This window comes from Crotalus tigris, unplaced genomic scaffold, assembly GCF_016545835.1.
Source record: "Crotalus tigris isolate CLP2741 ecotype Arizona unplaced genomic scaffold, ASM1654583v1 scf7180000019007.31208882:3723066, whole genome shotgun sequence".
NCBI classification, from domain to species: Eukaryota; Metazoa; Chordata; class Lepidosauria; order Squamata; family Viperidae; genus Crotalus; species Crotalus tigris.
Window position 1 is genome coordinate 1,719,775 of NW_024097321.1, and position 23,926 is coordinate 1,743,700.

The 23,926-nt window shown below is 39.1% G+C and overlaps 1 long non-coding RNA gene across 1 annotated transcript; it reads right to left on the minus strand.

The window, feature by feature from the left end:
• Nucleotides 1–245: 245 nt before the first annotated feature.
• LOC120314833 lies at nucleotides 246–22,979 on the minus strand. Its single transcript, XR_005558537.1, has 3 exons — nucleotides 22,767–22,979; nucleotides 1,175–1,418; nucleotides 246–317 (listed from the first exon to the last, which is right to left on the minus strand). It is a non-coding gene; the product is annotated as an uncharacterized LOC120314833 (long non-coding RNA).
• Between the last annotated feature and the right edge of the window lie 947 nt (nucleotides 22,980–23,926).

Below are 23,926 nucleotides of genomic sequence, written 5' to 3' on the forward strand. Positions count from 1 at the left end.
GACTCATTTGCAAAAAAGAAGATCCAATACCTTTTTTAACAGGTGCAAATCTGTCAATTAAACATTAAAAATGCAAACTTGTATCTCTCCTTGACAATGCAATAGATATTTTTCTAAATAGATACAAATAGGATGGTTTATTGGAGGCCAGTGCAAAACAAACTAGGGAATAAAGATAAGGTAACACACACTTATTCGGAGCTCATTTCTGAATAAGGCTTCAACACTTAAATCATCAAGACCTACTCTTTCTGTGTTTCTGCTGCTCCGTAGCATTCCAGAGTTGTTGGAGACAAGATGGATGGCAAATAAATTTTCTAAATAAAAATAAAATTAAACAAAATAATTTCATCACACAACACTACTGACATGGTGATAATCTATAAAACTGGTTTCTTATCTTTTCTGAAAAAAAAAAACAGCTTAATGTTTTTCTCCCGTGACACAACATCAAAAGTCCTATTTATCCTGCTGGTGGGTATACATTTTTTCATTGGAGAGATTGCTGTCATGTATTCTGACTCACAGATCACATTTCACTCAGCCTCCTAGTTCATGTTTTTATTTAGCTTAGGAAAAGCACTCAAAGGTAATGGTGGTGCCACAGAAATGTTCTAGTTGGCAACTCATGCTGGGATAATAAACTTGATCAGGCTTTCTAATATGCCACCATGGTGAACAGAAGACTTTTCAGATTTTTTTTTCCACATTTGTTAATAGTGTCAAAAATCAATCTTCCCTTTCAACCATCTCTCATGCTAAATAAATGGTTGCACAAAAAACTCTTCTGAAAAACTGAGGGACAAAAAGGACAAGTAAAAAAAATGGAAAGAACAGAAAACCAATAAATAGCTCGACTCTGCAAGAACAGAGTCAGGAAAGCTAAGAATCAGAATGATTTAAGACTTGTAACAAATGCTCCCAACAAGTTTTTTTTTTTTCAATATGCAAGGAAAAAGGAAGAAAGTCAAGGAAATGGTTGGTCCATTAATGGGAGATAATGGCAAGAAGAAAACAGGCAGCAGGGAGAAAGCAGAATTACTTAATTCCTTTTTTGCATCTGCCTTCAAAAAAAGGGGGAAAAAAATAATCCAACCTACCAAGTGCAGCACCATGAGAGACAGAGCAGGAATACAGATTAAATTAGGCAAGAAATTGGTAAAAGAACACATACCCATTCTAGATGAGTTCAAATCGCCGGAACCAGATGTTTATATTCCAGGGTTCTGAAAGAGCTGCCAGATGAGATCTCAGAACCACTGGACAAAATCTTTCAGGGCTCCTGGAGCACAGAGGAACTGCCAGAGGACTGGAAAAGAGCTGATGTGGTTCCAATCTTCCAAAAGGGGGGAAAGGCGGATGCAGGAAACCATAGGCCAATCAGACCAATCAGCTTGACATCAATAGCCAGGAAAATCCTGGAAAAGATAATCAAGCAACAGATTTGTGAACACCTAGAAATGAACAAGGAGATTACTAAAAGACAGCATGGGTTTGTTAAGAACAGATCATGCCAAATAAACGTTATTGTCTTTTTTTTGATAAAGTGACTAAATTACTGCATAAGGAAAATGTTATGGATATAGTATACTTTGAGTTCAGTAAGACGTTTGGCAAAGTAGACCACAGCTTACTTCTTGGTAAGATAGAAAAATGTGGGATAGATAGTACCATCATCAGATGGATTTTCAATTGGCTGACCAACTGCACTCAGTGTGTCGTCTACATCTACATGGAGGGAAGCATGTAGTAGAATACTTCAACATTCTGTCTTGGGCCCAGTACTCTTCAACATCTTCATAAATAATCTTGATGAGGGATAGAAGAGGAGTTCATCAAATTTGTAGATGACACCAAGCTGGGGGAAATTGCTAACATTTTGGAAAATAGATTCAAGATTCAGAAGAATCTTGACAGACTTGAGCATTGAGCCATAGCCAATAAGATACAGTTTAGTGGTGAGAAAAGTAAGATTCTGCACTTAGGTAGAGGTACAGAATAAGTGGTACCTGGCTCAGCAATACTAAATGTGAGAGAGATTGAGGTGTCCTAGTGAACCAACACTTGAGTATGAGCCAGCAATGGGTTGTAGCTGTCAGAAAGGCCAATGCAGTCCTAGACTCATCAATAGAGAGATAGCATCAAAATCATGAGCAGTGATAGCACCGCTTTATAGTGCATTGGTAATGCCACAATTGGAATACTGCATCCATATCTGGTGGCCAAGATACAAAAAAGATGCTAAGGTGCTAAAAAGAGTGCAGAGAAAAATCACAAAAATGATAAGGAGTCTGGAAGCAAAATCATACAATGAAAGGTTAAGGGAACTAGGTATATCCAGCTTAATGAAGAGAAGTTTTAGGGGTGATATGATAGCTATCTCCCTGTACTTGAGGGGCTGTAACAGAGAAAAGGGGATTTTTCCAGAGCAAGAAACAATAGGTGGAAGCTTGTCAGCGATCCAACCTGGAACTAAGGAGAAATTTCCTGAAAGTGAAAACAATCAATCAATGGAATAGCTTGACTCCTGGAATTGAGGTGCTCCATCACTGGACATTTTTGAGAAAAGATTGGACAACCATTTGTCTGGGATGGTATAAGGCCCCCTGCCTTGGGCAAGGATTGGACTAGAAAACTTCTGATGTGTCTATGATTCTATTCTATATGTAAACTGATGCACCTAGACAAATTCATAGGCTGGAGGTGGGAGGGAGGACATCAATTTTTCTTCTTCTTTGAAAGACGAGAAGGGGAACTGTTCATGAATCATGCCATCTGTGGGCTGGATCGGGAATGCTATATAATTAGATATCAAAACCCCTGAATTAAGAGAATTAGGACTATTTGACTTCTGTTCTCTGCATTCAGCTATTGGGTGCTTCATACTGAAGCATGTTGAGCTGCAGTTTCCTTTTGGGAGCAAGAATATTGTCTACGCTGCCCTGAATGGGTTTTGTCTGCAGCTGGAAAAGACAATGAGGGAGGAAAGAAAATTGAATTTAAAATGAATTGCGAAATTTGCAAACTGAGCAAATTATCTTATACAGTACAGAGTGTAGGAAAGACTGCAACCTTTTGCACACTTACACAGGGCTTTTTTTGTCATAGAATGCCCAGAACGGAGTTTTGGATGGAACCTTGTAGGGTAGGCCAGGCGGGTTGTATGGTGTATGTGAGTTCCGGCACCTTTTTTTTTTTTTAACAAAAAAAGCACTGTACTTACATGATAGTAAGTATAAATGAACTCAGTGTCACTTCCATTTGATTACAAATGCTGTTAGGTGTCATTAATATTTTAACAATAATATTGTTAGTATCATCAAAATTAATGGGTCTAAGGGCACTCAATTTGTGTTGGGTTGTAAACTCAAATATTAGCTGGTTTTGTTCTTTCTGCTGCTACTGCAGCCCTTGGTTTATATATTTAAACGTATTTAGACTGCCTGCCTGAACCAAGTTCTTATAGTTATGCAAACAAGGAAAAATGACAATCATAACAATGAATAAAATCAGAATGAGTAAAAAAAAACCTTATGAAGAAAAATGGGAGTGAATTGGATTAAAGCAATTATAAAATAGCCATAGCAATGATTAATAGTATTCACCTCAAATAAATAACTGCAGTAGCCAATCAAACAGTTGCTATATATAAATAGTTGCTTGCAATAATTAGGACTTTTACACAGCTATTTTTGTGCAGGGAAGGGGGATTCAAGTTGTGTTTACTCCAGGCAACTGCCTCTATTAGTCCCTGCAATTTTGGGGGGGCAAGGTTTCGTAAGTGGTTTGCTCTTGCCTCTTTCTTAGGGGCTGAGAGAGCCTAAGGTGGAACTAGAAGTCATGGTCTCCCAGTTTCTAACCTAGGGCCTTAACCACTATAAAATATAGTGTGTTCTCTCTCTCTCTCTCTCTCTCTCTCTCTCTCTCTCTCTCCCTCCCTCTCCCTCTCCCTCTCTCCCTCTCCCTCTCTCTCTCCTTTTTTAAGGGAGGTTTTTTTTTTCTGTGGTGGTATTTTTTATAGTTCCTTAATCCTAAATAAATTGTTATTAAGCCATAAATTTTTGCTTAAGTGACTACTAATTATATTTAGGAGTTAGAAGTGCTTAGGTGAATATTTAAAGCCTCTATTAAAAAAAAGAAAAGCAAGATTTTTTTGCACTGATATAGTACTCACAAAAGACAAAACTAGAAATATTCACTTAACACAGTAAATTATATGTTTTGGGTACAAGCAAAATTGAGGATGATCACAAAATGTCCTGTTCCCAATACATTACATCATTAAACCTGCGGTCATTTTTTCTTCTTATGAATGATCGAACACCAGGATCATAATATCCTGAAGCGGAGTAGACGTATTTATTTCTCACTTTCCTGGATGTTTCCTGTGTTTTTCTCTCCTTTCAGAGAAACTAGCACCTTGACTTAATAGTATAGTTATTAATCCCAAAATGTTTATGATAGAACTGAATCCACCAAAAAACATTAAACTGTAGAACAAGATGACATGTTTTTCTCCTCCTTCTATACAATATGCACTTTCCTGTGCTCTGACTGACTTGATTTCTGGTTATGAACTTTTTTCTTTTTGCTCCAGAGTTTAGTTAGCCATAGCTATCTGATATGCAATAAAATAGCCCAGTGGAAACTTTATCGACACTAACACAGAGAAAAAGGGCGAGGATTCACCATGTATAGAATATATAGTTTAAAAGATAAGAACCTGACTAAGAAACTGAGGGCTTTCTCAAAACTGCAAAAATCTAATCTTTTTCATCATGTTGTTTTAAAACTTTAATGTGAAATAGCATATATAAACTGTGTGTGCACACACATACAGAGAGAGAGAGAGAGAGAATAACACCTGTATTATTGATGTAGTATTTGGCAAATCCATTAAGTTCTATCCAGTCCAAATGTTGCTGTTTACTCTTAACTTTGGCATGATAAATGGGTAGTTATAATGCATTGATTAAATATTACATACTACTGAATTGCTTAAATAAAAATTTGCAAGATAAACTGGAACAGCTCAGACAGAATCATTACAGATTTTGTGGTAATTAATAGGAATGTTATGTAAATACATATTTAAGTGATTTATATAATGGAACTCTAAATGAACTGTTACAATCTATCATGCTGCGATAAATTAGCTTTCGTGTAGGTATCTGACCTCTACTGGAGTCTGAAAGGACCTGCATATGTATCTCTTGAGTTTTACTTCCTTTCCTTGGTTTGACTTGTTAAATCCTGCTCTTTGACATTCTTTAACCACAACTAGCAGAACATCTAGTTAAATGAAGTATAGTTTCAGGACTTGTACACAAAAGAAATTATATACCCTTGATTGTGATAGAGCAGAAGAGCAAGATTAAAATTAAAACAAAGCAAAGCAAACTTTGTGTTGTTATTCTAAATTTACTAAGCAATAAGTCCAATTGACCTTGGTAGGGACTTTCTTGTGCTGAGATATGTGTTGATTAGCACTACATGCCAGAGTAATACATTACTGTGGAGTAAAATTGGCTTTAAACATCATGATCTCTAGGGACACATGCACAGCCCTTTTCATCCTTGCAAATGGGGATTCTTTCTTGCCACTGGGCTTCAATTTTTTCCTTTGGCCCAGCTACCTAATATTAAACTGGCATTTAAGGAATGATTGTTTTAGGTCACCATTTAGTTATACAATAGAAAACTGAAGGATTTTTGTTGGGGATGTGAATGCTTGCAAGTCAATGTTGACTCTTGGTGTGACTGCCTAGAGAAGCCCTGCAAGTTTCTTGGCAAAGTCTTTTGTAAGTGGTTTGCCACTGCCTGCTTCCTAGAGCTGAGAGAGTGATTGGCCAGTTGGCTTTGTGCAGAAGGCAAGACTATAACTCATGGTCTCCTGGTTTCTAGTTTGGTGCTTTAATCACTACACCCTCCCAATTGAGTTAGGCTTGCCCATCTGTATGGAGTTAAAGACTGAGAGGAAAATTTTGGTTTTAAGCAGACAAGCAGACTTGACCTTCATGGAAATGCTATGTGTTTAGCATTAAAGAGTGTAGATAATTGGCAGATTTTACAAAACATACCTAATAGGTGCCAGATTGCAATCATGACTATTACTACCATTTGATTGCATTTGAGATGAAAGTATATGGATAAAGTTATATGGTTATGGACAAAATAGAAAGAATAGAAATTCTGCCTGTTACTTTTCCTCTTTTAATTGAGACACTTTCACTTTTGGGTTATAATAATAGAATGGCCACTACCAGAAAAGAGCAAAAACCAGAGGAGGGAGGAAGAAGATTGTCAGAGCAACCTGCAGAAAGAGGAATTACACCAGAATTGTTTTAGAAAACATTTGGGAAATTAGATAAAAAGTTGTCTGAATACTTAATACTGAACTGAAAGGTTTTGAAGCAGTGTTTCTCAACCTTGACAATTTTAAGGCATGTGGACTTCAACCCCCAGAATTCCACAGCCAGCATTGCTGGCTGTGGAATTCTGGGAGTTGAAGTCCACATGCCTTAAAATTGTCAAGGTTGAGAAACACTGTTTTGAAGAGAGAATTAAAGACTTGTAAAACTGAAATAGGAGATGAAAGAAAAAAATAAGAAAATAAAAAATCTCTGTAGAACAAGTGACTGGAGATGTAAAACAAATTAATAACAAAGTACAAATTTTCAAAAGAAGGAAAGAAGTTTTAAATAGATAAAAAAGATTTAGATAATCTGACATTATTGCAGTGGTGAGAAAAGGAATGTTGCTTAAAATTCAGTGGGGCTCCATTTTGGTGAAGACATTAGAGAAGATAATTAAAACTACCAATTTTTTTTATTGCAATGAAGTGGATACAAAGGCAGAAATTGACAAACTTTATAGAATAAATACAAAATCTACAAAATTAAGCAAAGTTTTAAGCAATGTCCTGGTGTACTTTGTCAGGAAGAAAACAAGAGACCAAGTTCTTCAGCAGCATTTTAAAACAAGATTGAAAATTGATTATACAGATGTAGTTGTGCTTAAATAAATTCTGATTAGAATATTGTACAAGAGAACAGGAAACTTCTTTCTAGCTGATGAACAGAAAAGGATTTAATTTCAGCAGGACAAAACAGAAGGAATTGTTGTTACTTTCAAACAGAAGAAGTTTTGACTGATATTTTTTTGACAATACAAATGGAGATGCAGATGAATCTACACAAAAGCCTTTATGGATGCAACAGGAAAATGAAAGGGATGATAGTAATTAAGTATTATAGATATTGACTTTCTAAATTTTTAGCCTAATTATGGATTACAAATGCACACCATGGAATATAAATGGAATAAATCATTATTTGAAAAAAATTAAAGCAGGATATAATTTGCTTACAAAAAGACATATTATTAGCAAAAGGATATAAAATATCTGCCTTACAAAACTTTGGATGAAGACAGCAGAAACAAAAAGCGGGGAAATGCAGTTGTTTTGTTTATAAACCCTGAACTTCAGCAAGAAATTATATTGACTGATGAGCATGGTACATATACAGGAGTACAAGTTAATTTGCATGGGGTTGAGCTTTTGATATTGGTAGTGTAGAAAACTAAAGATGAAACATTATTCTATAAAGACTTATGGACAGATGAATTGGCTTTTTATGAAAATTGTTTAATGAGAACTTTACAGGTGTTTGTGATCGATTTTACCTGTCTAAATTCATTTCTAAAATTTTGATGTCATTTAGACCCATGAGGCTGTAACTTCATATTGATATTTAAGATAATAACAACTTGAATTCCTGACAAATGCACTCTGAATTCAAAAATCTAGCCGGTTGCTTGTGTTGGATTAAGATTCTGGTTATTTAAAAGGTGCTTTTAGTGTCAATTGCTGGTAAATGAGCTCTTGGAAGCAAAGGCAGGATAAAAATATAATAGAAAAAAATACACGTCCTTTTTTTCCTCAAGAAGTTTGCTGTAGCAACAGAACCAAGTAAAAGGATGGAGGCAGAACTGTTTGCATCGCATACTGTATACACATAGAGCCAAAGCCCATTAGGCTTAATCTAAATCTATTTCCAATGCCCATGGCCACAGTTATTGAAAACATAAAAGGGCTGTCTTGCTCCCCTTCCTCCCAGTGCTGAAAGGACATCCCCTCCCCTCCAGAATCAGCTTAAATAATAAACTGGGAAAGCAGCCAGGAGCTCCTAGTTGCTTTTTCCAAGACCCAGGCATCAACAATTCCAGTTGCCAACTTGCCACCACATGCACGTGTCCCTACCCTCTTGGCAACAAGGGTCCAGGCAGCCTCCAAAGACTCCCTTTGTTTTGCAGTGTATGGAAAAGAAACAGCAGGGGAAGGCAGCCGGCTGTTTCTTCCCCTCTGAGCTGCCAAATCAATGTGAATGCTTTGTAGGGGACTTGTGGAGAGGCAGAGTCTTCTATCCTGACCCAGAGTATTAAGGAAAGGAAGAACAGTAAGAGAAAGACAATCAGGGAGAACTGGCCCAGGAGCAGCAAGTGGAATCATCACCATCACTCAAGTCAAGAATTCAAACCACCTAAACTATTTTGAGCCATCTAACAAAAAAAAAAAAATCTTGGCATTTCTGCTCTTTCTTAGTGCAGAAATGTTTCTTTGCTGCTTGAAACCACCGCTTCATTTCAGACGATCCTTTAGCAAATGCAGAGCACTTGGAAAGGGGGTTCTCTTCCACTTTGCAGAGACTTGGGCTAAAGAAAGAAAACTAGTCCTCCTTTCAAGTTCTCTGGTAGGCTGGTGTCGGAAGTAAAGTCTTCATCCTGGTTCATCCAAGTCGGGAATAAATAAGCAACATGGCGACTGCTTTGGGAAGATGGTTACAGTTTATTGAACAGAAAGATGGTTCTTCAGGAAAGACCAGAGGAAAGAAGGACCTGAGCACATGGGCAGTAGGTTTTTATACCCTCTGAAAGCCTTTGTTTGGAATAGTTTCCTGTTCCTGTGGCATGAACTTTGAATTGAGTCTGAGTGCTTTTCTAGGCCTTAATATCTGTGGTTTAGTCCTATTATATCCCAAAAGTCATATCCTGCTTCCCTGGGGCTGGGCTAATGACTCTTAAGAGTTTGGGTGAGGTATGCAGATTTTAGGTCTTTGTCTTCTGGCTCCAGCTTTCCTGATAGTTTCACTTCTGCATTTGTATAAGGCTAGCTCCTGCTGGAGACAAAGAGATTTGGGGGCAGAGAGATTTGGTTTCTGCTTTTAAAAATCGTTTTGAGGAAAAATATATTTTTCTTCCCTTTTAATATTTCCTTCTCAGGGGTTAACTTTCCTCACTGGAATACTTAAAAGAAAAATGAGGCTTACATTGAATTTCTGCAAGAGTTGTGTAATCTGATTCTCATTGGCCTTCCCTCTTCTGGATAGCAGTGACATTATGGGACTCCATTTCTTGCTTTCTCATGCAGTGACAAATATTTCTGCCGTTTCCTTCTCCAGGAGGCTTTGAGGGCAGTTGTGTTGGAGGAACTGGTAAAGAGGACAAAGAGAGGGTGACTGGAGAGTTAACTGAGTGGACTACTATGTATACCCGTCTCCATTTTTCTTTGCCTCTTTGGAATTCAGAATTCTCAGCTGGAAAGAATGTGGCTACATCTGCTTCTCTTCATTTGGAAAATGCAACACACTACCAGGTTCTTTTGAAAAGCTTCCAGAGATCATTGCTTGTATTATCTCAAACCCATTTCTTAAATTAATTCAAGAGTCAAGTAGTTTAAAGAGCCGAAGCTTCTCTTGCTCTCCATATAATCAGTGAACAATGACCAAACTGCCAAATCATTTTGTCAAAAGAATCTCTGGGACCAATGCAACCCCATCTTAAAATGTTTAGTGGCGGGGGAAAGGAATTATGCCTCCTCAGTAGTACATGCCGAACCCAACCAGGAAAGAGGCAAGGTTGATGGAAAACCAGGTGGACAATGTTAGGTAGGCCATGGAAATTAAAATACAACATTCGAATTCCAGAACAATTAGGAATTTAAAAGAAAGTATTTTCTACCACTTACTACAGAGTGCTTCTGTTCTTTCTGGAATACTTATGACATTTATGGGAGATCCAAAACAGTAAGTCAGTTTCAAAAGCAGGAAGAGCCAGGAACCTTAAAGAATCATAAATGGTGATCTGCTCACAGACCAGATCTTCTCATTTCTTCCCTGCCAGTGTAATCTCTCCCACTCCTGAAAAACCAGGGGACTTTCTTAAACTATCTCAAATACGACAGTACCAGAATTCTACCAATGATATTCAATAGAATTGGCAAAAATCAGACATTGCCATTTGCATGAGGAAAAAGTATTACAAGTGCTCCATAGAGTAAGCCACTGATTGCTTTGCCAGCTGGATAGATTCAGTATTTATTTATTCGGTATTTAATACGTCACTCAAAAGGACCTGTAGACACAAGTTATTAAAAACTATAACATCAAAACATAATGAATATATTAAACCATGAAAGCTATTGGGTGATTCACTCCATCTTATTAAGATGTTAGGCTTCCGGTTAATAACACCTTAATTAAAGGACCTTCTGAACAGCTGTTTAATACATTTCTAAAAGGCAAAATGGGTATGCACTCTAGATTTCCCCACTAAAATATAACATTCTCTCTCCTACATTGCTTGAAAGGAAAGAATCCTCAATATCCCAACTCAGGATGGGTGCACTGCACAAATAGGACGACTTCAAGGTGATGGGCACCAAGCCACAGAGAAGCTTTATAGGCTCTCTGTGGCGTGTACATTTGTACTATGGTTTTTGCAGTTTGTTGGAATATTCATGGGCAGGAAGTCATGTGGTAACTCAGTCAGCCAATGTGAAGAAAGTGCTACTGAGTCTGTGCAAAAAAGGTATTGAGTTAGGAGCTGAATTTTCAGTCTCAGGTTTGTCTCTGTATCTCTCTGTAAGAAGTCTTCATTTGTGCTATGTTGCTGTAAAGAAGAATGTATGGTATTGTAAATATTTTGATATAAATATAAAGAAATTTATTTGAATCAGCTAAATGCAGTCAACTGTGAGAGCTTCTGATTTATTTTTTCACCAATAGAGAAATTAAAATTCTCTAACACAGTTGTACTCAGAAGTCTATAAATTCAGGCAGACCCCACAACACCAATGGCTCTCACCCACTAGCACGTGGGCTGCTGTATTGGAGGTTTTTAAAATGACTGTTGCATTGGTTGGAGGTTTTTAAAATGACTGTTGCAATATCAAGCTGCAAAAGATAACTAAAATGGAATTCTATAGATCCTGTTCTTCTCATTCAGCTTTTAAGCAAAGTGATGCCTGATTTTTCATCTCCTCCCTACATAAAAGCATATGTTTCTCCCCCTTCCCTCTTCCAAAGAAATAAACTAAAATGAAAACTTGTCAAAATGTAATGTTCTTTGAACATCTACATTATTATGGTTCATCTTCCATCCCAATCCAGACATACATAGACGGAGCCTTTTATCTCAACCAATGTATTTTAGTATCAGAGCTTGGGGTAGGTTTGGACATACAAAGCAGTATAAAAGAAGAATTAAACAGGGGCCAACTGTTTCTGTTTGGATAAAGCCAGTCAGAATTTTTATACATGAGAGCAGAAGGAAGGAACGCCCATGGTGAGGATAATTCTGGCAGTCTTAAACCCACCTGGTTTAGCAATGAAGATAAGACATTCTCTATTTCAGATGTTTCCATCCTTTGTGTGATTTCTTTTCTTGCTGTTCCTGTCCCATAAACATTTGTAACTAACAGCAATTGGGAGCTTCCTAAGAGGCTCCATTTGTTTCCTTGCAACATTTCTCGGCTTTTTCTACAGCAAAGATTGCATGCAGCCATTACAGTGTACATTGGGTGAGGGATTTTGACACTAAGCTTTTGACAAGCTGCCTGCCCTTGTTCAAGACCTATATCTCAGAATGTGCAAGGCCTTTTGGAATTGTACTGTCTCCAACAGTACAATTGCTAGGAAGGTCCATTATTATTGTCTATAATAGGTAAATAGGTAGGTAATAGGTAAATATGTCATTATTTAACTCCGTTAAATATTAGAAAAAAAGAATCAGAAACAAAGCAAAAAAAGCAACAAAGAAAAGACAGACCTTCTGAGGCATCTCAAAGCTACTAATTTATCTGAAATATGTGAAGAAGGGGATGGGACATGGCAGGATAGCAAAGTATATTCTTAAGCCACCTTACAAGAGCCTCTCAATGAACCATTTCAATACAACCCCTTGGTCAAAGTATACATTCTGGACAAGGGCAGAGAGGTGGGGGTGGGGAGGGGTGTAAGACACAGGGATTGTACTAAAATAGTTAAGTCAAATATACATAAAACCTCACTTCCTATTTAAAAAGCAGAGCATTATCTTGCTTTCACCATTGAGAGTTAAGTTGTTAAAAAAAAAAACCAGGAACTTTTCATCCTAATGCTTTCCTAAGTCTGTCCATCATACATTTTCTTTCGAAGTTGCCATTTCGTTGCTATAGCTGGGCTTGTCAGTTTTCAGCACTAATGGGTTGTGATACGATGTCGGGAAAGTCAACAATCAATGCTGGAAAGGGGGGGGGGGAAGGCTATCGCTGCTGACACAGCCAAGGATGGAAATACAATGGAGCTCAGTTGGTACAGAAATAAAAGGAAATTTCTCTTTTGTGTCTTGCTTTTCAGATTAGCAGAGATGTAGCCTTTGATAAGGGGTTGACCGTTGCCTCTCTGCAAGGCCATTCGTTTTATCCTACAGCTCAACCCCCAACCAAACACTTATATACAAACATACATGAAAGCATAGAATACAGTAGATATATAGTGCGTTTATACTGGCCATAGGTTTTGCAGAATTCAGATGTATAATTGAGAGCTGGCAAAAAGAGTAATTAAAGGACACTGAATTCAGGAGGGAGAAAGTCAATAGGGCACCATATTTTCTAATGGCTGTTTCCACACCAGGGATTTATGGTGTCACCCAGTCATTACTGTGGCAATAGAGAGCCTGTCTTCCCTCGTGATGGATCACCATTGCAAAGGCTGAATGATGCTGTAAGAAGCTATACAGCTCTAATCTGGCGATGCCCATAGAGTTGTGGTGGGATGAAAGCAGCAAACAGCTAGATAAAGTATTGAATTGGAAGAAGGCCTTTAAGGAAAGCCAGAGAGCTGAAATGGCCTGTTCCTTTCCATTCTGAGGGCAACCCAGAGTATTTTTTTAATTGTTAGCATTTTTACCTTTGGAGGGGGGCTGGAAAAAAGTGGGTTAACAAATAATCTGAAACGTACAATGACAAACTAATGCAAACATGGCACACTAGGAACAAGAGAGGAGAGAAGATGAAATCAAAAATATCCTAGGGTCATTTTTAAAAAATATAATTCCTTAAAATTTTTAAGAAATAAAATAAAAAACTAATAGAGACTAATAGAGTAAGAAAAAAAGGAATTGCTAAAAGTGCAGAAACAAAGAAAGAAAATACAATGAAGTAGCTTTTAATTTTCTTTACAGCAGTTGTAAATACAATTATAAATTTACCTCTTGCCTTATGGTTACAACAGAACTTCATTTTTTTATATAATCTATCCTGTCTAATTATCAAACCCATAAATCATGTTTATTTTTTCTGCTTCATGCAAAAAGTCTACAAACAGACAATTCTTAATATTATAATCCTACAACAATCGGATGTAATCCCATAATCAGATGCTGATGGTTTCTTTGTCAAGGCCAGCTGAATTGATATTGTTCAAGGAGTCCAGTTTAATTAGGACAACATATAAATATTGTGAGATTTAAAAATACATACATAAGAAGAGAAGCTAAAAATTGTTTATCTCTAGCAGGAATAAATGGATTTGTGACCTCAAATGAAAAAACTGCTGGAAATACTCATAGGGGTAGGACAAGGCCTGATGAAGCTGAAGTAAAAGCAAATGAATTAACAAATCCATTTTATTTTAACAAAGGAATTCTATAGTTGCATGATAGCTTTCCTACCTGATCATGCTCTCTCAGCCTCGACATACCTTATAGCAGAGGTGTCAAACTGCCGGATGCGTCACGTGGAAGCCGTGCCCACCCCATTGCTGGCAATGGCAAAACCGGCCCGATACATTGCGCAGTGTCATGTGACATTGCAAGTTTGCCATGCCTGCCTTACAGCAAAGGTCCCCAACCCCCAGGCCATGGCACACAACTCATGTGAGCAGCGGGCCGGCACACATGCATGCATGTGCAGCTCAACTTACAGTTTAGGTGCATGTGCATGTGTGCCGGCCCGCCCCTCGCATGAGTTGAGCTGTGCATGCACATGCGCGCCAGCATGCCACTCACACAGCCCAGTTCCCCTCTGCCCCCCAGCCAACCCACCAAGCTGCAAGGATTGGGGATCTCTGCCTTAGTGTTTGGTGGGGGAAAAATTGGGAAACGGAATTTAATGTACTGTATATATCACCTTGAGTTCCTGGTACAAAAGCTCTATGTGAAACTAACAAATAGGTGAAAGTAACTAAATTCTCACAAAGCTATCTCGTCACCTGTTCACCACTTTGAGGTGATGATATAAAAAATGTGTATGGAACAAGAAAATGTAATACTTTGTTATCAATAAAGAAATAATAATGACACGGCAGGTCATTATTGGAGCATAGTTATTATTTTCTACTCTATTTCTACATATTCTTCCTTCCAGAAGAGCCAAAAGATGACTATAGAAACAATAAAGTGTAATTAAATAAAAACATTATTAACAAGATTAATCACTGACTTTTTCATTATTTAACAAAAATCACCTGATTTTTAAACTGCACACTGAATGTTTATTCCTGAAGCTCTAAGGGTTGTGTCGAGTTTATACAAAATGATATAAAATTGTTGTTTAACTGGCTTATGGAACAAGTATATTATTTATGGCAACAGACATCCATTCTACTTAGGCCGTATTTTACAGAGAAATTGATGTACCAATTATGTTTTGTATTTTCAGAACAGAACTTTATAACGATGTAATGCCCTACATAATAGTACAGAATTGCCTTGTGATCCCATACATAAATACTTCTTCAGCTGATCCAGAATTCTATCCATATTATTTATTAGGTTGGTTATATAGAACACATGATACTTCATTAAAACAGCCCCCTGGCTACCACTGTATCCCAGACAAAATTCAACTTTTGTCATGACAACCTACATGGACCCCAAGATTTCTTCTTAATCTTGCTACCCTTAGAAGAATATTCACTGGAAACCCCCCAGAAGATCATTCTCACTTGCTACTTCCTTCACTATCGCCTCCCGCAAGCAAGCAAAGACATTCTTATTGAAGACATTCTTTGAAATTGAAATGATTTAACTGCTGAGATGGATTTATTATTATTATTATTAATTTATTTATTTATTCGATTTACAGCCCAGATTTCTACCCCAAAAGGAGTAGTAACTCTAACAGCAATGTTACAAACTCCTTTCTTTGTTCCTTTTCTATCGGGATAGGCATGTTGCTGTGACATCAAAATTCTGGGTTTCTGGATCACTTTTTATGGGCCACTGCCACGTTTCAAAAGGAAAGGGGGAAAGAAGTAGGTTTCTTTTTCCTGGCAGTTATTCGATTACTACCAGGACTTATGATTCATTGGCTAAGAGCATTAACAAGCACAAATTGGCCACTCTGACAAGACAAATGGCAGAATAGTGACTACCTCTCTCGCCTCTTAGCTTGGCTTCTAGACGAGCTATAAACTAGCTCTTTTTAGTGAATAATGCGAATCTGGAAATCATGATTCTTCAGAGAAGTCCACCCCCTTCCATTGCCTTCCATTGCAACCCTATAGATAACCAAGTCTTGCAGTTTGGGCTTCTGGAATTAAAATAGTTCAGTTATTCCAATAAAGAGGAATGACTTGCCTCCTTCCATTACTATCTTGTCCTGTGCCTACAAGGACGTATCTCTCTGCACCTCTGCAACAGAGCACTTCTAAATTATTCTCAGGGACCAACGCCATTTTCCCATTCATCTTAAAAGATTGCGTTGTTTGGTTACGATAAGATGAAATGCAACCATCCAAAAGCTTCTTTTGGCCCTTCCAGTTGCAAATGGTTCCTTCAGGCTTTTCCCCCGTTCACCCCCATGCATCCTTTTCCTTTCACCTGTTCTGTAGGGCAAGAACAGAAAGGAGCCAGGAGAAAAGGTTATTTAGAAGAGAATTCCTGTTTTATAGGATATAATAAAAGATGTCAGCTCTATTCCATCTCATGCTAAAATGATGTATAGAGAAATGGTGCTCTACAAAGACTGCCATAGGCAAAACAGCAGATCTAATCAAAAGCTTTATTTTGGAACAGTGAGATGCTCCACGAACACCATGTCCATGCTCTTTCATCCATTGATTACGGTGGAGCTGGGGGGAGGAGGGTGCCTCTAACATACACACTACCAAGTATTTCCCCCTTGTCTGAGATGCAAAGCCCACTGATTATTTTTTTGACACAGAATATATGCAACTATTACAATAGTTCCCTTCTGTAAAATAAATGATACACCAAACAAATATGTAAAAAATATAATTAACCTTTAGAAGGCTGGCATTTTCAAAACTGTCAGCTGAATGAATGTATACAGTTCCTTGGGCTACGAAGGATTAATGGAAGTTGAAACATAAATCAATAAAAGTAAAAACATGCTTCTGTTAAAGCTTGCTACAAGGCTCTTTTTTACCCATGTGTGTTTGGCATATTAAGCCACCTAATCTTATAGACTACTAGGCTGTCTGGCTACAACAATGTATCGCAATGTCTGGACAAGACATCCAGATACTCTATGCACTTATTTATTCTGACAAACCATCCTTGAAAATAATGGCAGGGGGAAAAAATGGGCACATTCCACCAGGAATATCTCCACTCAGCAAGCAGGGAAAGGCAGTTTTCACAAGGTCATGTCTAATTGCTGTAAGCTGCTTACATATCCTGATTCAATCAAACATCAGATACTCTTAATATCTTCCAAATTCCTCCAGTATCTGAATGTCTCCCCGCTGTTAAAGATTAAGAGACAGAATTTGAGCAGGTAGAAAGAATCACTGAGAACTCTGATAAAATGTAACGCTGGCCACGATGGAATGTTTCGTGATGTTTTTATACTGCCACTCACCTAAAAACCAAAAATATATCTTTAGGCCTTTACCATATTAGCATTTGTTTACGTAGTTTACTTTTATGACCCTCTTCTTTCCTAGGCATTTCAGGAAAGAAAAGAATCTGGTTCAGAAATGTGCTCCTTCTGAATTAGAAGTCTCTCAAAATGCTGGGCTAATTTGCTTGAATTTGCAAATTTATCATAACTTTACACAACTGCAGCTTGACCCTGTTCAGAGGCACTGATTTATCCCAAGGCCAGAATTGGTCAGCACTGCCACCCAGAGGCTTTGGGGCAGAGATCAGGGCTGCAATTGAGAAATGTCCCCACTGCTGAAGACAAGGCCACGCATTCCAATGAAATAGCTACACAAAGGCCTTTAACCAGGAATGACAGTTCTTGATCTCTGCAATGGCATCAGAAACTAGGATTTTCGCTTTTATAATTCACAGTAATATTTTGCTTTAGATCAGTCCAACTTGCCATGATTTAGGTACAAATATGATTTCACACATAGGCGGGCATTACTTTCTAAGCTGAAGTGGGTGTTAGAACAGTAACAGCAAGCCACAATGGTAATGGTGGCCCCCAGCAAACCAAACGTAACATGGCCAAATCAACAAGAAAGCTGGTGAGACTCCTGCCCTTTCCATCCTAACTCTGAGTCTTAAGGGGCACGAGGAATGTTTTACCACACTAAAGCAAACGGTGAATTGCCATTTGTGGAATAAGTCTATGGAATTTGCACCTTAGGAGCATGAACTAGAGCAGGAGTGTCAAACTGCCGGCCCGCAGGCCAGACGCGTCATCCGGAAGGCGCGCCTACCCCATTGCCGGCAATGCCAAATCTGCCCGATACGTTGCGCAACGTCACATGACGTCGCAACTTTGACATGTCTGAACTAGAGGGAGGGTTAGCACAGCTGAGATACTTGTCAGGAAACCCGGGAATATAAACCATATTGAGTCTTCTAGACTTCTCAGCAGTGTTCTGTATGTTCAACATGGCATACTTCCGTAAAGCAATCTAAGTTAGGCATGGTCAAAAAAGTGTTGCAGTTGTTCTGCTCATGCCTGAAGGCGCATCTCCAGAAGCTGATGCTTGCTCAACCCCATACAGTATCAATTAATTATGTATATCTACTCATACATTACCTTCAAAGGGCTTACTCTGCAACCTTCCTGTGTGGCATGTGGCTACTTGAGACCCCCTTCTAAGGCCTTCCAAACTGCACAGTAATAAGTAATTCTTATTCTCTTGGTCTTTTAATGCAGGGCTTTTCAACCAGTGGTATGGGCACCACCTGTGGTACATTGGCACCTGGCAAGTGGTATACAACCATCCTAGAAAAGTAGCGGGGGAGGGGAATGAGCTGAACTGGTGGTAGCACCACACAAGCCTGAGCAAGAGATGAATCGGCGCTGATCCTGGTGCTTCTGCTGAGCTCTGAACAAGCACCAACAAGCTGGAAAGCAGCACTGATCCTGGCACTTCTGCTGAGCCCAGAAGAAGCGCCGATCAGCTGGAATATTGCAATCTCTCCAGGGTCTTGTGATTTACATTCAGATGCTTGGCAACTGATTCATATTTATGACGGTCACAGTGTCCTGGGTCATGTGAAGTGACCAACACCTGCTGCAACCACCCAGCAGACGGGGGGAATAAAAACCAACACCCTCACCCCATCCCCGCTGCCAATCCTCAACAGAAATGCTCACAACAATGGAAACTCAGACAGGAGAAAGAGCGCTGTTGATTGGGCAAGCGTCTTGCTCGGCTGTGGCTTGGGAGGCACTTTTTTCAGTGCCATTGCAATTTTGAACAGTCACTAAGCGAACTGTTGTAAGTTGAAGACTACCTGTATTTTATCACTTTTTTCTTTTGGATCAGGTTTTTGACACCTTGCTAGGTGACTGGTGGTACTCGGATGTTGCCATATCCTAAAAGTGGTACAATGGGTGAAAAGGTTGAAAAGCCCTGTTTTAATGCATTAAATTTACATTTATACACTGCCTAATGATAATTTAACTGCTTTGGCTGATGTCATTATCGTGTCTTAATTGTCTATTATTATTATGCAAAATGTTTCCATTGTGAAGTTAGTATTTTGTAAACTTCCCCAGTTTTGAAGGATAGCATAGTAATTTTAAGCCCCAAAACATATCCCTTTATTTATTTCCACCGTATTTTACACTCCAGTTAACCCACTCATCCCAAATGTTTTCAGACTTTCTAAAATGAGTAATGGGGAAATCACTGACTTCTGGTTTATATCTTACAAACAAGAGACTTAACAGAGGGAGGTGTAAACAAGTAATGATGCTGCTGCTTGATTTGATTATCTTGTGGATAGAAAAATTCCTATTTTTCATCTCTCCATTTTATGCTTGCACTGCACCTATCCTCTTATAGACTGGCCCATGCGCTTTTCTATCTTTGGTTATTGGGCTTTTTTTCTGTTTGCTGTCACTGGGGGCTTCACTGATGCACCTAATCAAAGCACAAATATGCCCTAGTAATTTTTTTTAATTTTTGCTTGTGTCCCAAGATTTTGCCTTCCGCTATTTCCAGCCCATGAGCCATCCAGCTTTGGTCATCCTTAATTGCACCCGCATTAAAGCAGCGCTTCTCTCCCTATATTTTGACACTTCCTCATAAGTACCCCTAGTCAAATAACTAGAGTTACCTGAAACAGAATAAAGACAATAGGGATTTTTCAGACTTGCTGAAATCTTCACCAGACAGTCTTTCTCAAAATCACTGTATCTTATTCTGTCACCTGGCAGGTGCACGTTGTACTTCTTTTGGCAACAGAAAAAACATTTTTGGTTTAAACATGGGTTATTGTCATTTTAACATGGTTTCTGCCATTTTGATTCCAAACAATGTGGATGCACATGTATGAAATCCAGCTACAGTGGAAGATTATTGTGCGTGGATGTGGATTCCCCAATCCACTCTTTTTTCTTTACCAAGAATTGAACTAGTTAATTTTCACGAGGCATTATTACATGCATGCTCTCAAAAAATGTGTTTTCTTGTTTTGAGCTGGAACTAAATATTTTATAAATCAGCCAAATCTTTCATTACTTAAGAGCAAAAACTGTGGCCAAAAATTATGACAACATACTTTCTGCCAGGAAGGAACAAATCCAGTTTAATTTCTTTCAGTTTTGCACTTAGTCTATTAAAAAAAAACTATTTCCGCAATAATTCTGTTAGTGCCTTTTGAGTAATCCAGATCTGCACACTCCAATTATTACTTGAAGATGCAATGATTTTTTTTTGAGAATGGACTTGTTCTGGGTAAATATGGCCTCATAAATAAATATGGCTTGCAGTGACAATCATTTCAATGCAAAATCCAATGAATTTAAAAAAATATTTGCCTCCCTCTGTGTAACTTAAAAGAAACAATTCTAATTCTATTAATACTGCAATTTCTGCGCATTTGACTGTCACTAATTTCAATGAGATTTAATCCCAAAGGAAAAAAACTCAAAAAATACCGGTATTTTACTTTTCAAAAGAAAGGTCATGTAATGTTATTTTCTTAACAAGAAAAACAAAAATACCTATATTGTGATGCTTGTAATAATCACAAAATAAAGGTGTTGTGTTGACCTTGTACATTTTGTTATCTTTGCTCATCACAGCTTCTCATTTTGACAACTTTAATCTGGATATCACTTAATATAACAATAAAATTATCTCTTGAATTAAAACTAGCTATCCTACAACAGTAGCTATTTTGCCCAGGAGTCCAGACTGATGCCATTTCTGGTCACTTGATTTTGTTTGAATCTTGCCTTTATATATTTCTTTTCCTTCGGAAACAGATGCTCAAGAAGCATCCACAAACTGCACCATCACAATAAACCTGTGAGGTAGACTAGCCTGCTATTGATCCACAATCATGACTGGGTGTGAAATTTAAACCCATGACATCTTAACCTCACACCACTTGCACAAGCATTTAAACCGGCATGATTGACAGCCGGCATTTATCCCATCTAAGGAAATGCAGCCCTACCAGGTGATGCTTTTGATTACAAAAAGATTAGTTTTTAAATGAGTTACTCAAGCCCCCCCCCCACACACACACATACACCATTTTTCCTCTATCTTTTCAGAGCAAATGGATTTCCATTCACCAAAGCCCACTCCCTCGAAAACAGAGGCTGGTGGCACTTTTTTAAAAAAAAAAACGTGTTAGTGCAGGCAGATTGCTATTATCTGTTTCGGGGGCTGGAGGGTTTAAATGCGGATACTGTATTCTTGCTGGCGCCCTTGTACGAAAGAGCCTGGGAAGATACGTCGGCGATGTAGAACGAAGCGCTTTTCTGTCAGTCCTCTACAGTATTTCTCTTTTGGCTTAACATTCAGCCATTTGTACCTAATTATTGGGGGGAAATGAGTCTTTCAAAGTGGGGTCATTGAAGAAAACGCATATTTTGAATCAACGCGTATTTTCTTCCAGGAGTCTATAATCCTATATCACATCCCCGTTAAAATGCTTTCTCTCCCCCCCCCACACACACACTTCCTTAGCCCTCTCTGATCGGATTTGAGATCCACCAGGCTATGCAACCTCCGGGCCCAAACTGCGCTCAGTCGGCTGAGAAAGATCGAAAGGCTGGCTTGCATTTATTTAAAATGCAGGCCTAGTCCAGCCCAACCGGGGTGGAAGGTCTCTCTTTGCATGGCAATTGAAGTGGCAATGGAAGGGAGGAAAGTTGGAAAAAAAAAAATAGGCCGGGAAGGAGGAGGGCAAAAACAAGGCTCAGCTCTTTCATCCAGAAATGATGTCACGTCACCTTGATTTTACGGACAACTCTCGCTATGGAGAAGCTCTTGCAAGCGGATGGCCCCTCCTCCACAGGCCTCTGCGGGAGAAGCGATTACAGTACGTTCCCTGCCCCAAACAACCGCCCTTCCCCAAAAAACCGCGGGGACTCGAGGCCCTCAACTACCAAACACCTCGGCCCTTTGCAAGGGAGTCTGAAACGATCGTGCCCGGGTATCAACTTTGATGAAGGGGAAAGAAGAAGCCACAGCAGCGGGAGGCGACGGGAAAAGGCGAAGAGCCTTTTCCATCTTGGCACCTCCGTCCCCTGCAGCTGCTTCGGCGAGGACGGGAGAGAGAGAAAATCGTCCTTCCTTCCCAGGCCAGCGAACCGGGCCCTTTTCACTCTCTTCGCATGCTAAAAGGAGACAGCCCCCGAGAGGCTCGGTTGGAGAAGCCACGCAGCTGCCAGCCCAACCCCGCAGCTCGCCTACACTCGGGGGCATGTAAGCGAATGGTGCAATAATCCACCGGTCCTATGACTGCATGTGACTCTTCGAGTTGCAGCAGGGAAATAGATGAAACGAGCGAAAAGAGCCCGGCTGCCTGTAAAACCTGGACTGGAGTTCTCCCTGTGACAGGGAAGAGGTGGGCGGGAATGGGCTTTTTCGCCTTCCCGGTTAAAAGGGAGAACGGTAGAACTATTCAGTTGGCGTGGAACAGTCGAGAACGTGCTCAAAGAAGCTTGCTTTTTGAGAAAAAAATTCCAAGCGATTAAAATCCTGGAAATCTTGTGCGTTTTTTTTTTTTTACAACGTGTACAGAAGAGCGAACGGGGATCCCACCTTTCCCAAACCTTTGCTTTCTCCTTCTCCAGGTTTTGGCTCGGTTGCGTTCAGCCTGGCCGAAGACTATGATCTAATGCCTCTCCGTCTTTGTAGATAATTGCAGCTTTGCAAAAAAAAGTTGTTAGACGGCAGGATGTGTGGGCGCTCAACGATTTTGCCGTAGCAGAGCAGGCAGAAGAATTGCCAAGTTCTGGGAAATGATCAGCGGAGTAATTCCCTGGCTTTTTACCTTTGCTGATGTGTAAATTATTAACCAGTTATATTAATTCGAGCACGTGTTTATTCGTTTCATCAAAGATTTATATATTAGTGAAAGTCCTGCCGAGGATTCTTAAGGTTTAAGTAATATCTATAAATCAAATGTTGCCATTTATTTAAAACTGGCATTTTGTATATACAGTTCTGTTTTTTTCCCTCAGCACAAGTATCCCAAACAGGCTGCAGGTTGTTTTTTGTTATTTATACTTGCCTCCTCTGAACTAAGGCATAGTGAGGTGGATAAAGCAATAACCTGGACGTGTTAATCAGCGCAATTAAATCGGTCAGAGCTCGCTTTTTCCCATTTTAATCAAAGTATAAGTAAAGAAATTAAGGGTGTTTATCTACTACCTGTGGTCCTTGGGCTGACTTTCTTGAATCCACCATCCCAGACAGGTAATTGGAGCAATATGAAAATACTGATAGCTTTTAGGAAAAGGGTTTGGGAACCAACAAGTCACCAAACAGGATGATTACTGCTGCCGATTACTTCAGCTTTGTTCACACAATCCATTTAAAACCCAGTGGCTGAGTTAGCCCATTTGTTGGATTCGTATCAAATTAAGCACACAGACAATAAGCCATAACTAACACACAAAGCTTTTCATGGTCACAGAACGACAAATCCTACATTTTTATATGACCTAGACAATTGTGTGGTATGAACATGGCCCCTCTCTCTTATTGCTGGCTGTGATGACTGCTCTCCTGGATACAGCCAATGTTATATGGGTGGGCAAAAAGTCCCCAACCTTGGTAGAATTGTGGCTGCGAATGCTGTTATAATGGCTGCTGGTTGATAAGGCTTCCAAGCCTGTGTGCAGTGAATGTGATGGGAGGGGGGAGTTTTCTAGAATATACTGCTTCCAAGGCTGCTTTCTTGCTGGATAAAATCTCTT